General features: G+C 42.5%; 1 pseudogene; it reads left to right on the plus strand.

Annotated features, from left to right (window-relative positions):
- LOC101704227 (zinc finger protein 609 pseudogene) overlaps positions 1 to 12,411 on the plus strand; it is a 99,818-nt pseudogene extending 87,407 nt beyond the window's left edge.
- The last annotated feature ends 375 nt before the right edge of the window (positions 12,412 to 12,786 follow it).

A 12,786-nucleotide genomic window follows, 5' to 3' on the forward strand; every position in this document is an offset into this window, starting at 1 on the left:
TGAAATTGGCTTCATTATTGTAAATTGTCATCATCCAGTCTTCTAAATTTGTTCCTTTCAGCAACTGATAATAACCAAGTCTCAGGCTGAAAAGAAAGAGGTTCAATTCTAACAATGTCCACTTTACTCATTCCTAGGGGAAAAGAGTAACTAGTTCTACACTGGAATAGTGGTAAGCAGTTAAGAGCCCAAACAGAAGTGAACTCTGTGCCACCTCCAATCTGAAAAGGACCTTGAAGTAAATCAGCTAAGGGAAAGAATACAGAAAAACATGGATGAAAAAGTCATGGTGACCAATAAAATCAGCAGCTAGACCAAGGATCACTTTCTAACCCAAATACCAAAGGCCTTTTGCATGACTTAATTCACAATTATTGGAAAACTTACTGACAGCAATGGAAGTAAGCAGGAAATAAATTAACTACAGGAAAAAGAAGTTGTAATTCTTGTAAACATAAGTTGGCAGACTATGATTTATATACAGTGCATACTATGTAGCCTTTATCTGGTTGAATACAATTTTGAAGTATTTGGAAAGTTTAAGAAATATTTCTCTGAAGGCATTTAGCATCTCACAAAAATAGTTTCAGTGAGGTGCTATCTTGAGGCAAGAGATAGTTTAAATGTTTCTTTGAAATTCTTTTCAGATTAATGATTCAATGGTGTTTACTTTTCTGTTCAATATAAAAGTCAGTATTTGTGCTTCAAAACCAGTGGCCTTTATGATTTTTTAAAAATTCTGTGACAATTTTATGTTTATATAGAAAAACTTGAATCTCCTTAAGTACTGCATAGTAAGAATTATAAGTTACAAAATAATTGAATTTTCTTTTCCATTTTTAGTGAGCATTGTTTTGAGTGGCAGGGGATTGTTGTCCATAGTCCAACCAAACATAAGTTAGGCAGGAGGTGGTAGCTCTAAATATCATTGCCTTTTAGAAGCTGTATGTGTGATATAATAGCAAGGTATCTATAATCACCATTTTTTTTTTTGGCTGTCCTTATCCTAATAGAGGGGCTGTAATGATATATTATATCACAACTGAGGGTCTGGAAATACACAGAATTAAACCCCATTCCTCCACTATTGGCTTTAAAACTGGGTCAAATTACAAGCCAGGAAATTTCATTTCTTTATATATAAATTTATGTAAGGATTATTTCACTAAATGAAATTAAAAATATGCAGAGTGAACTTCTTTCAAACTCTTTTTGGTCAGGTTCCTTTTACTCAAAATTTCCTGAAATAAGTCAATTCACAGTATTTAGTGTTTGATTAAAGTCTTACATTAAATTCTATTGAATTAACCCTACCAATATCTTTTGCTCTAAAATATTTCAAAATAACAATATAAATTTAGTGTTCTGATGTGGCTCAGTGGAACAGTGATTTCTGAAAGAAGCCTTAAGTTGAATCCCCAGCACCTAAATAAATAAGTAAATGAATAAAAATAGATAAATAAATAAAATGTTAAATGATTTTTATAATATTTAATGCTCATAATATACCTAATATATTAGTTCCATTTTTATACCTTTATGCATGAGAAAATTGAAGCATACTAAATTTAAGTAACTCGAGGCCAGGGATTTAGCTCAGTGGTTCTGCTGCCTGCCTCATAAGTGCAAGGTCCCAAGTTTGATCCCCCATACCAAAGAAAAAAAAAATTAAGTAACTTGACCAAAGTTCCTTATCTTAGAAGGGGTCAAATTAGGATCTAAACACAGGTCTGATTAAGTGTAAAATGTGTATTCTCAACTAAATGTTTTGCTATAGTCTTAGTTCTACTTTTTATTGATATGATGAGATGAACCGTCCTCCACCTGCTTCAATAATTCTTGTCTGTAGCATAAGAGATTGAGTCAAAGTGATTTTTAAAGCACCTCCTGGTTCAAACGTTGAAATTTTTCTTCTAAGAGATTGAGTATGTGGGTATTTCTTAAGTATTTCTTCTCTCTCTCTCTGAACTTGGATATAGCTTCACACTCATAAAACAGAACTGGGAGAAATTGGTACTAATCAACCATTGTTAGAAATTAAATGAAGATCTACCCATCCATAAAGAATGAGAAACTAGAGACATTTATAGCTAAATGGATGCACATTGAGCCCATACTCTAAAGTGAAATAAATAGGACTGACAAATGTAAATACCAAATAGTTTCTCTGGTGTGAGAAACTGAAAGTGTAAATAAGGATCAAAAGGTACAATAGATAATGTGAAATAGGAATAAAAGGTCCAAAGGGGAAGGGGAAATGGGAGGGGTAGAAGAAAGGAAAGAAGGAAAAGGAATAATATGAGATAAGGTAAAAATGGAAACAAAGTCTTTGTAAATAGTGAGGGCAGGGGAATGGGGAAAAATAAGAACCAAGATACATCATGTAAAGGTGAAAACTCCCAATGATGAATGTCAGCATATTGTATACCTAAAATGCACCAATAAAATTAATGAAAAAAGAAATTAAATGAAGATCATTTCTTATAATTAATAGAGCTATATGATGTAATAAGTATAAAATATATTAAAATATTTATATATACAATATATTTATATATAATATAAATATATAAAAATCATATATATTTATATATAATATTCATATATAATTAATATATTGAAATATTTGTGACTTTTGGGACAACTAATCTTGGATCAACTTGCATAGCCTAAAGTTTTCACTCCTGATGTTTAAGGTAGTTTATAAAACATACATGCTGCCATTCCTTTGTAAAAGGAAATCAAATCTGTTCCTCAATGAGCAGCAAGTTCTAAGCAATCTAAAATTTATCCCACGTAACCTTGTATTTTTTTTTTTTTTTTTTTTTTGGTACCGAGGATTGAACTCGGGTCCTTAGGCTTGCACAGCAGGCAGCGAAACCACTGAGCTAAATCCCTGGCCCCCATGTAACCTTTTAAATAAAAACCTTTAAAGAGTATTTTCCACAAGTTTCTTTTTGCTTTTTTATGTGTTTCTACTATCCCTTTATGGTTGACACAGTTTCACTTTGGGTTTGCTAAGTTGGGCTTTGACATGTTACAGCTTCACCCCATTCAGCTTCCAGTTTGGGCTGCTTTTTAGAACAGCTATGCTTCACCATCCTTTCATTTGTCCAAAGAATACTAAGTGGTAACCTGCTGTCATGCTGCTGCCAAAGAAAATGAGGTGCTGTGATTCCTGCATAGTGCCCCAATTACAAGCAAGAAAAGCACTTACCAACCAGTGCTTGCTCTGATGTGGAGGAAAATAGTTGTCCCAAGGAAAGACATTCATGTCTGACTACATATATTTGTCATCATTAAAAAAATTGAAAAACAGAAATAAATGCCTAAGTTTTTGTATCAGTGTATATAAGACATTACAATGTTAGTTTAAGCATGAATGTTATATAATATTATGGTTTAATCTGTGAATTGAATATGTATTTTATAGTTGATCTTGAATATTTTAAGCTATCTTTATAGAGAAAAGGAATGGCTTAGTCAACTCTCCTTAAAGAAAATAAGTAGAAATATATATGTACTTACATGCCACATGTTGAAACATTTATAAGCATACATACATGAAAAATATGTGTGTAATATTGCTATGCATATATGTATGCACTTATGTATACAACTGCTCTTGTCTTTTGAGCTCAAAAATATGTAGATGTTTCTGCTTTTGTAGAAATGACTCATCAGTGCAAAGCTAATCTTTCCTTCTTGGCCAGATATTAATTTTTTGTTTTCTGTTTTTATTCTTATTTTTGCCTTGTTTGGTAGAAAATGAATAGTCAATGGCTACATAATCTTTTGGGAACTACTAGAGAACTTTGCATACTTTCATTTTATTCTTCAGTTAACCCTGTGAGTTTGTTATTATTTCACATTTATAGATTTAAAAATGGGGAAAAGAAGGTTAGTTAACTGATGCACAATGCAGTAAAGCAACCAACTCAGAATTCGAGAGCCACAGTCAGTAATCCTGGCTGTCTGCTTGCAGGTAATCTTTCCCTCTTTAGCACCTAAAAAAATAGTGGCAATGGACATTTTCTGATGAACCTTTAACCTAACACTAATTAACTTAATGATGAAATTCTATTCTTCTCTTCTGAAAAAATTTTATGTTCTGTTATGGTCCAAATTGTTTTGTATTTTTTACCATATTGTTGCCATTTTCCCAGCCTCCATTCCAGCTTTTTCATATAGCATTCATCCTTTAATGATCCATCCATAAATCTATTATCTGAATTAAAACTCATCATACTTCCAAACTAACTGAATCACATTTTTTCCCAAAACCACTGCTGTTACTGTCTGCACTATTTAACAAGAAATTTGTGAATACCATCCATCTTTAAAAATTTGTTATTCAATTTAGGATAATAATTTTCTTGATGCATGAGTATGAAATTAAATTTTTTTTCCTTAGCTAGACAGTAAAAGTAGACTTCTGATTTCATATCTGATATTTTTATATGAGGAATTTTTTTACTCCCATCTCTAAACTGAATGATTTTGTTATGTCATCAACTTCTTTTTGAGTCCCACAGAGTTTAGACCAACATTAATACCAGAAAAAGTGCTTAAAAGTATTTGATTGATTGAACTGAATGCAGTCCTCAGTTGTGTTAGAGCCAGTCTAGTGCTGGAGACATTAGATTGTCCTACTTGTTATACTACACACAATTGCGATTAAACTTGGCAAACATGTACATGAGTGGTTCAAAATAATTCCCACTTTAACTCAAGTCAGATGACATTTGGTGCCAGTGCACTTTCCAGAAATTGATGGAAAACGTCAATTCTTCCCTGTGGCAGTTTTGCCAATTTCAGATAAATTGAAAAGAAGGTATTGCTGGGCAAAGTAATTTCTTTCAGAAAAACAAGTCTATTAATGAGCAAGGTGATTTGCTTCCAAAAAAGCAAGCACACTGAAAATAATATAATACTAATATTAGAATGAGTAGCTGAACTTTGAAATATATTTCGTTAATTTCCAGACTGAGTTCAGTTGACCAATTCATAATTGCTACACCTTTTCTAAGTATAAGATGAGTCATTTTGTTTATTTTAGGAAAAAATCCAAGAAATATTTAATCTGGCACAAAAACAATACTAGGGAGACTATTATGTGACAATAACTACCTGTGATAGCCACAGGACACTAAAATTTGATGAACTAACCCATTTACTCAACAAATCCCAACTCATAAAGAGAGATTAAGTATGGACAGTCAATTGTGATTATTGATAAAATAAGAGCATGTCCAAACTGTACTGTGGCTCAAAACTGTACATTCTAATATTGATCCTGTAGTTGAGACCAAAGCAGTCTCTCATGCTATGATCTGAAAGGTGAATAGATGTGGAGGTTATTTGAGCTAGTTGAAAAATATAGTCTAACCCATAATGTGGAAGCCTATACTATACAAAGTAGAAGTAAGAAGACATTCATTTTGTAAGACTTCAGATGCTGAGATACCTAGTTTGGATATCTTAGTTAAACATTTATAATATTTTTACAGAAAATGAGATATTCTATTTAAACAGGGTCCTGAGTAGGAATAGCACCGGAATGGGTGTAGACTAACAGTGAAAACAATGAAGTCAGGAAGCACAGTAAGACATTTCTATCAGTGAGATATAACTGGCTAGAGAGAATGAACACTAGACTAGATGAGATGGAAAGCCCTTAAAGAATTTTAAAGTTCCCCCCCTACTTATAAAATCGGGAACTTCAACACTGTGTGTGTGTGTGTATATATATATATATATATATATATATATATATATATATATATAATATCTAATGAAATGAATTGAACTGGTAGTGTAATATCATCTCAAAACATTCCAGTGAGAAATAATTTCTAGGAAAGTTAAGTTATGAACAAAACTGACATTATTTAGATTGTCTTCACACAAATAATTATAACAATGTTTCTAGTCCTCCTCAAAGTATTGAAACATTGCGCATGTGTCCTGCATTCAATATAGCCTGGAAAGAAACTTACTTGCATTTCTCACTCAAGTCCATTTATCAATGGAGGGGAATCCAAGGATTAAGTTAATTTAGTTCTCTATGCAGAGAGATTGAATTACAAAAAATTAGGCCAATTTACCTTTCAAGTAACTCTTCCAGTGTTTGTTCTGGGTTTGGTGTGACTTGCAAGTTGTCATTTGCCAAACAGCTCTGGTTCATTGGAATGACTCAATTTTCCACTCCCCCCTTCTCAGCTTTAGATAAGCATAGTAGGCCTCATGACTTCAGTGTTTAAATCCTTCGGTGAGCTTTTTGGGGTGGCTCAGCTGTAGTCCAAAGCTGTACACATCCTGAGCAGCTATCTTGAGGCTTTGGGAAGATTCACAATGAATCTTAGGCTCTGTTGTTTCTCACTACCTATCTCTGTGTCATAAATATGCTTAGTAACTTGTATATGAATGTGTTCTGTTTTACCAGATTCAAACAAGATGATTAGCATTAAAGGCTGAAACTGCTTTACATCAACTAATTTCTGCTCTCATATATTAATGCCTCAATATCTTTTATAAAATGCTTCTTAAATCTAAATATTTTTAATCAAATGTATGTACCTATTTAATGTTATATTATAGGTAGTTTAGACAAAATTTGAGAGTATCTTTGACTCTACCAGTTTTCTAAAACACAGTTCCATGTCTCTGACTTTATGATGATGTCAAAATTTACAGGGGACCCTTAAATTTTGAACTCAGATCATTTCTGAGGGCTTTTTGTAACTCAACTTAGTCAGTTGAAGGCTCTGGCTCCTCTACACTGCCTTCAAAGCCTCTCTCCTGCATACAGGCAGATTTCAATATCCTTAGAAAGACATTGACCCAGGATGTGTCAATTAGCCCCACACAGGAAAGAATGTTGTAATGTTTCTTCCAGAACTCTTTAATGATTAAATCTGTATCTGAAACCATGTGGAAGAATAAGCAGCCAGCATTCTGGTCATAACTCAAGACTGTTCATAAGTAAAGCTAAAATTCTGGGAGTAACCCAAGTTGTTTGTATGTAGGGCTGGTCATAACTTGAGGATCCACTGTACATTCTAATCTGTTTAGGAGGTCTTCTAGCACTCTTAGCTTGGTGTCTCTTATTTATATGTTGTTGATTTTTCCTTTCACAGGTTCTTCACATAGATCTATTTATATCCCTTGGGCCTTTCTTCATATGAAATTGATTTATAATAGTTCTAGGTGGAAGATGGGCTGATCCCTGAAAACAAATCTGATATTCTGGGTTAGGCCTATGTTCAATAATCCATTGGCTTTGATATTTGGGGTACAATTATAATTTCTAAATTCTAGTTTTCCCCACCAAGTGGCTTTAAATAACACTATGTTAACATCTCAAATCGAACAAAGGCCTAAAATCAGGGTGTTAATAAGTCTTTGTAAATGTTCTAGGGGAGAATCAATTTCCCAGTCTTTTTCTGCTTCTAGCAATACCCTACATTCCCAGGTTCTGTCCCATCATTCCAAATTTTTCCCATCATCGCATCTTGTATACCTGTTAATCTTGATTGTCAGTCTGACAGAATTAAGAGACGTCCTGGAAATTAGTGAAGCACACTTTTGGGTGTGTAGGGAGAAGGGGGTGGTCCCAGAGATGATTGGCATGTAGACCAGCAAACTGAGGGGGAAGCACCCTTCCTGATTCTAGGTTGCACGATCTAATAAGCCTGAAGCCCAGATAGAGTGGAAGCCGAAGGAAGAGAAAGTAAGCCTGCCATTGAAAAGCTCCATTCTGCTCGAGTGGGTGTGTCTTTTACTATCACTATTGCCTATGGACATCGGACTTCAGTTTCTTCAGTCTTTAAAAGTGGACTCACAGGCTCGGATCGCAGCGCGTCGGGGAGGCGCGCAGGCCGGAGCTGGGCGGAGCCGCGCGCGGCTGGCGGCGGCGGCTGTGGCCTGGGGCCCTTAGTGGCGGCGGTGGCGGCTCCCGGGACCAGCCGCGCGCAATGATGTTGTCCACTGGGCATGTACTGACCAATGTGGCAGGTCTGAGAACATAGCTGAAGCTGAAAATAGGAAAGCTAGGGGCGAGGAAGAGCTTTGAATCTTGAGGTGGGACGTTGACTCTAAGAGGTCCTTCAGCAGTGGAGCCTCCGGAGGGAAGGGAGTGGATGCAAACCCGGTTGAGACATAGGACAGTGGGGATGAATGGGACATTGGAGTAGGGAATCTCATCATTGACCTGGACACAGATCTGGAAAAGGACCAGCAGAAACTGGAAATGTCAGGCTCAAAGGAGGTAGGTTTACCGGCTCCCAATGCTGTGGCCACACTACCAGACAACATCAAATTTGTGACCCCAGTGCCAGGTCCTCAAGGGAAGGAAGGCAAATCAAAATCCAAAAGGAATAAGAGTAGCAAAGACACTAGCAAACCTCCTCCAGGGACTTCCTTGTGCACTCCAAGTGAGGGGGTAGCTAGCAAGAAAGAGGTGCAGGGGCGCTCAGGAGATGGTGCCAATGCAGGAGGCCTGGTTGCCGCTATTGCTCCCAAGGGCTCAGAGAAGGCGGCTAAGGCGTCATGCAGTGTAGCTGGCTCCAAAAAGGAGAAGGAGAACAGTTCGTCTAAGAGCAAGAAGGAGAGAAGCGAAGGAGTGGGGACTTGTTCAGAAAAGTATCCTGGGGTCCTCCAGCCAGTTGCCTTGGGAGGACGGGGTGGTCAATATGATGGAAGTGCGGGAGTGGATACAGGCACTGTGGAGCCACTTGGGAGTATAGCGATTGAGCCTGGGGCAGCGCTCAATCCTCTGGGAGCTAAACTAGAGCCAGAGGAATGGGAGAATGAATGTCGCCCTCTAAAGAAAGTCAAGTCTGAAAAGATGGAGTCCCCTGTCTCCACACTGCACCTTTTGGTATCAGTGGTCAATCATTAATGACATCTCATCTCCCTGTGAGCAGATCATGGTTCGTACCAGATCCGTTGGGGTCAACACGTGTGATGTGGCTCTAGCCACAGAGCCTGAGTGCTTGGGCCCCCTGTGAACCTGGAACCAGCGTCAACCTTGAAAGAATTGTGTGGCAGGAAACAGAAGACGGGATGCTGGTGGTGAACGTGACGTGGAGGAACAAGACCTACGTGGGTACCCTGCTCGACTGCACGCGGCATGACTGGGCTACTCTGAGGTTCTGTGGCTCCCCCACAAGTGATTTGGAAATGCGCAATGGTCGCGGCATCGGCAAACAGATGCGTCCCAACAGTAACACACCTGTCAACAAGACGGCCACAGCCTCTGACAGCAAAGGGACCAGTGGCAGCAGCAAAACTCGAGCAGGAGCCAATAGCAAAGGCCGTCGGGGCAGCCAGAACTCTTCAGAGCATTGCCCACCTGCCAGTGGCTCCTCCGAGGACGTCAAAGCCAGCCCTTCCTCCACCAGTAAGCGGAAAAACAAGCCCCTGTCAGATATGGAGCTGAATTCCACCTCGGAGGACTCCAAGGGGAGCAAGCGAGTCCAGACAAACTCCATGGGCTCAGCCACAGGGCCCCTCCCTGGGACGAAGGTGGAACTCACCCTCCTGGACAGAAACTGCCCTTCCCCAGTCCTGATTGACTGTCCCCACCCAAACTACAACAAGAAGTACAAGCACATCAACAGACTCAAGTGCCACCAAGCCCACGCCCACATGGATGATGACAGCAAGCTGAAACCAGATGGGGACAGTGAGTACGGAGAGGAGCCCGCCCTCCATGCAGACCTTGCTAGCTGCAATGGTGCGTCCATCTCCCAGAAGGGCTCCTTGTCCCCTGCCTGCTCAGCAACCGCCAAAATTTGGCTCATAGAGCCCCACAGCCCTTCTCCTTCAAGCAAATTCATCACAAAAGGCCTCTGTAAGAAAAAGCTGAGTGGGGAAGGGGACACAGACCTTGGGGCCTTATCCAATGATGGCTCTGACGATGGACCCTCAGTAATGGACGAAATGAGTAATGATGCCTTTGACTCTTTGGAAAGAAAGTGTATGGAAAAAGAAAAATGTAAAAAGCCCTCTAGTTTGAAACCTGAAAAGATTCCTTCCAAGAGCTTGAAGTCAGCCCGGCCCATTGCGCCTGCCATCCCCCCCGCAGCAGATCTACAGCTTCCAGACGGCCACGTTCACGGCAGGGAGCCCGGGCTCTTCCTCAGGCCTGACCACCACGGTGGTGCAGGCCATGCCCAACAGTCCCCAGCTCAAGCCCATCCAGCCCAAGCCCACCTCGATGGGGGAGCCCTTCACCGTCAACCCCACCTTGACACCCGCCAAGGACAAGAAGAAGAAGGACAAAACAAAGAAGGAGTCCTGCAAGGAGCTGGAAAGTCCTCTGACTCCTGGGAAGTTCTGTTGAGCAGAAGAAGGAAAAAACCCCTTCAGGGAGTCATCAGGAGATGGGGTGAAGATGGAGGGGCTCCTGAATGGCTCCTCTGACCCCCACCAGAGCAGCCTGGCAAGCATCAAGGCAGAAGCAGACAAGATCTACAGCTTCACAGACAATGCCCCCAGCCCTTCCATCAGAGGCGGCAGCCGCCTGGACAGCACATCCACAACACAGCCCCTGACGCCATTACACGTGGTGATGCAGAATGGAGCAGAAGTGAGCTCGGTGAAGACCAACAGCCCTGGCTACTCATACAGCTCTGACTCGGGGGAGGACGGGGAGGGCAAGGTGGACAGCCTCAAGTCCAAGGACTGGGAGCAACTGGGGAAGGAAGGGGCTAAGAAGACGCTCTTTGCCCCTCAGCCGCAGAGCAAAGACTCACCATACTACCAAGGCTTTGAGAGGTACTACTCTCCAAGTTACACCCAGTCCAGCCCCAGGGCCCTGAACCCTGGCAGCCAGGTGGGTGTGGAGAGCCAGGCCTTGAAGCCAAAAAAGGAGGAGGAGCCTGACAGCCTGGAGGGCAAAGGAAAGAGCGATCTCTGTGAGGAAAAGAAGCCTGAACTGAGCAGCTCTCCGTCATCCAGCAGTGCCCCAACATGTACATGCAGTCGCTGTACTACAACCAGTAGGCCTACGTGCCGCCCCGTGGCTAGGGTGACCAGGGCTCCCACACGCACTTGCTGAGCACCAACGTGGCCTACCGATAGCAGTACGAGGAACAGCAGAAGCGCCAGGGCCTGGAGCCACCTTGGGCCCCGACAAGAAGGCCAAGCTGGGCCTCAAGGACCGAGAAGCCATGCTCAAGGAGAAATGGAAGCAGAAGTCTTCTATCCCGCCAACCCTCACCAAGGCCCCCAGCCTCACGGACCTGGTGAAGTCGGGGCTGAGCAAGGCCAAAGAGCCGGGGGCTTACCCTGCCAAGTCAGTCATTATTCCCAAGCTGGACGATGCCTCCAAACTCCCCAGCCACACCCCTGAGGGCCTGAAGGTGAAGCTGAGTGAGGCCAACCACCTGGGCAAGTAGGCCTCCGAGGGCAAAACAGGAACTAAGTGTGGCCGCCAGGCAGAGGTGGATCCGATTCTCTAGTATCAGCAGGAGGCAGAGCCCCAGATGTGGACATATGTGTATCCTGCCAAGTACTCAGGCATCAAGTCAGAGGATGAATGGTGGAAAGAGGAGCGAGACTGAAAATTGAAGGAAGAAAGGAGTCGGAGTAAGGACTCTGTCTCCAAGGAGGATGGGAAGGAAAGCACAAGTAGTGACTGCAAGCTGCCCACATCTGAGGAGTCCCGCCTTGGGAGCAAGGAGCCCCGACCAAGTGTCCATGTGCCTGTGTCTGCCCCCCTCACCCAGCACCAGTCCTACATCCCCTACATGCATGGCTACTCCTACAGCCAGTCCTACGACCCCAACCACCCCAGCTACAAGGGCATGCCTGCTGTGATGATGCAGAACTACTCAGGTTCCTACTTGCCTTCCAGCTACTCTTTCTCCCCGTATGGCAGCAAGGTCTCAGGTAGTGAAGATGCTGAGAAGCCACAAGCCAGCCCCAGTGTCAGTTGTTAATCCAGCTCAGAGTCCAAAGCCCTGGACGTCTTGCAGCAGCATGCCAGCCACTACAAGAGCAAGTCACCCACCATAAGCGATAAACTTCTCAGGAGTGAGATTGGGGAGGCTGTGGGGTGGTGAGAGGTGGCAGCAGTTGCAGCAGTGTTGGGGGAGCAGGCGGAGCTGAACGGAGTGTTGACCGGCCTCGAACCTCCCCTTCCCAGCGCCTGATGTCCACACACCACCACCACCACCATCACTTGGGGTACTCGCTGCTCCCCACACAGTACAACCTACCCTATGCAGCAAGACTTTCTTCTACAGCCATTGTTGCCAGCCAGCAAGGGTCAACTCCCTCACTCTACCCACCCGCCAGGAGGTGAGAATGAACAAGTGCCCGGATAAAGTCAGCTTCACAGGCTCGGACTGCCGCACCCAGGGAGGTGCTGGAGGTCCCATTTAGACCTCAGTTAAATGGTGCTGGTCATCCTGTTTGCCATTCCAACCATGACTGAAGGCAGACCTGTGGCTATCGCCTCCTCCAGACCCCGGACTCCCTGACCCTCCCTCAGGAGCTGGAGAGCTGGTACTTAGCAAAATTATTTATTCTCCGCCACAACCATGACTGCTGTGGCCTCTCTGGAGATGAAGGCACTGGGAGCAACCAGGGGAACATGGCTTCAGGCCAGAGAAGTCACTGCTCTGTTCCCCAGGCCCCTGTTCTGCTGCCTGCAGAGTACCAACCAACCCCCTGCAGGGAGGGACTCCCAGGCACTGGGTAAGGTCTGAAGACAGCACAGCAGCCATCCCCTCACCGCCATTCCCACCGTCACCAGATCCCACACCTCCCCAGCAG

This window comes from Heterocephalus glaber, unplaced genomic scaffold (assembly GCF_053883595.1).
Source record: "Heterocephalus glaber isolate CG9 unplaced genomic scaffold, H.glaber_assembly_v1.0 deba00001461, whole genome shotgun sequence".
NCBI lineage: Eukaryota > Metazoa > Chordata > Mammalia > Rodentia > Bathyergidae > Heterocephalus > Heterocephalus glaber.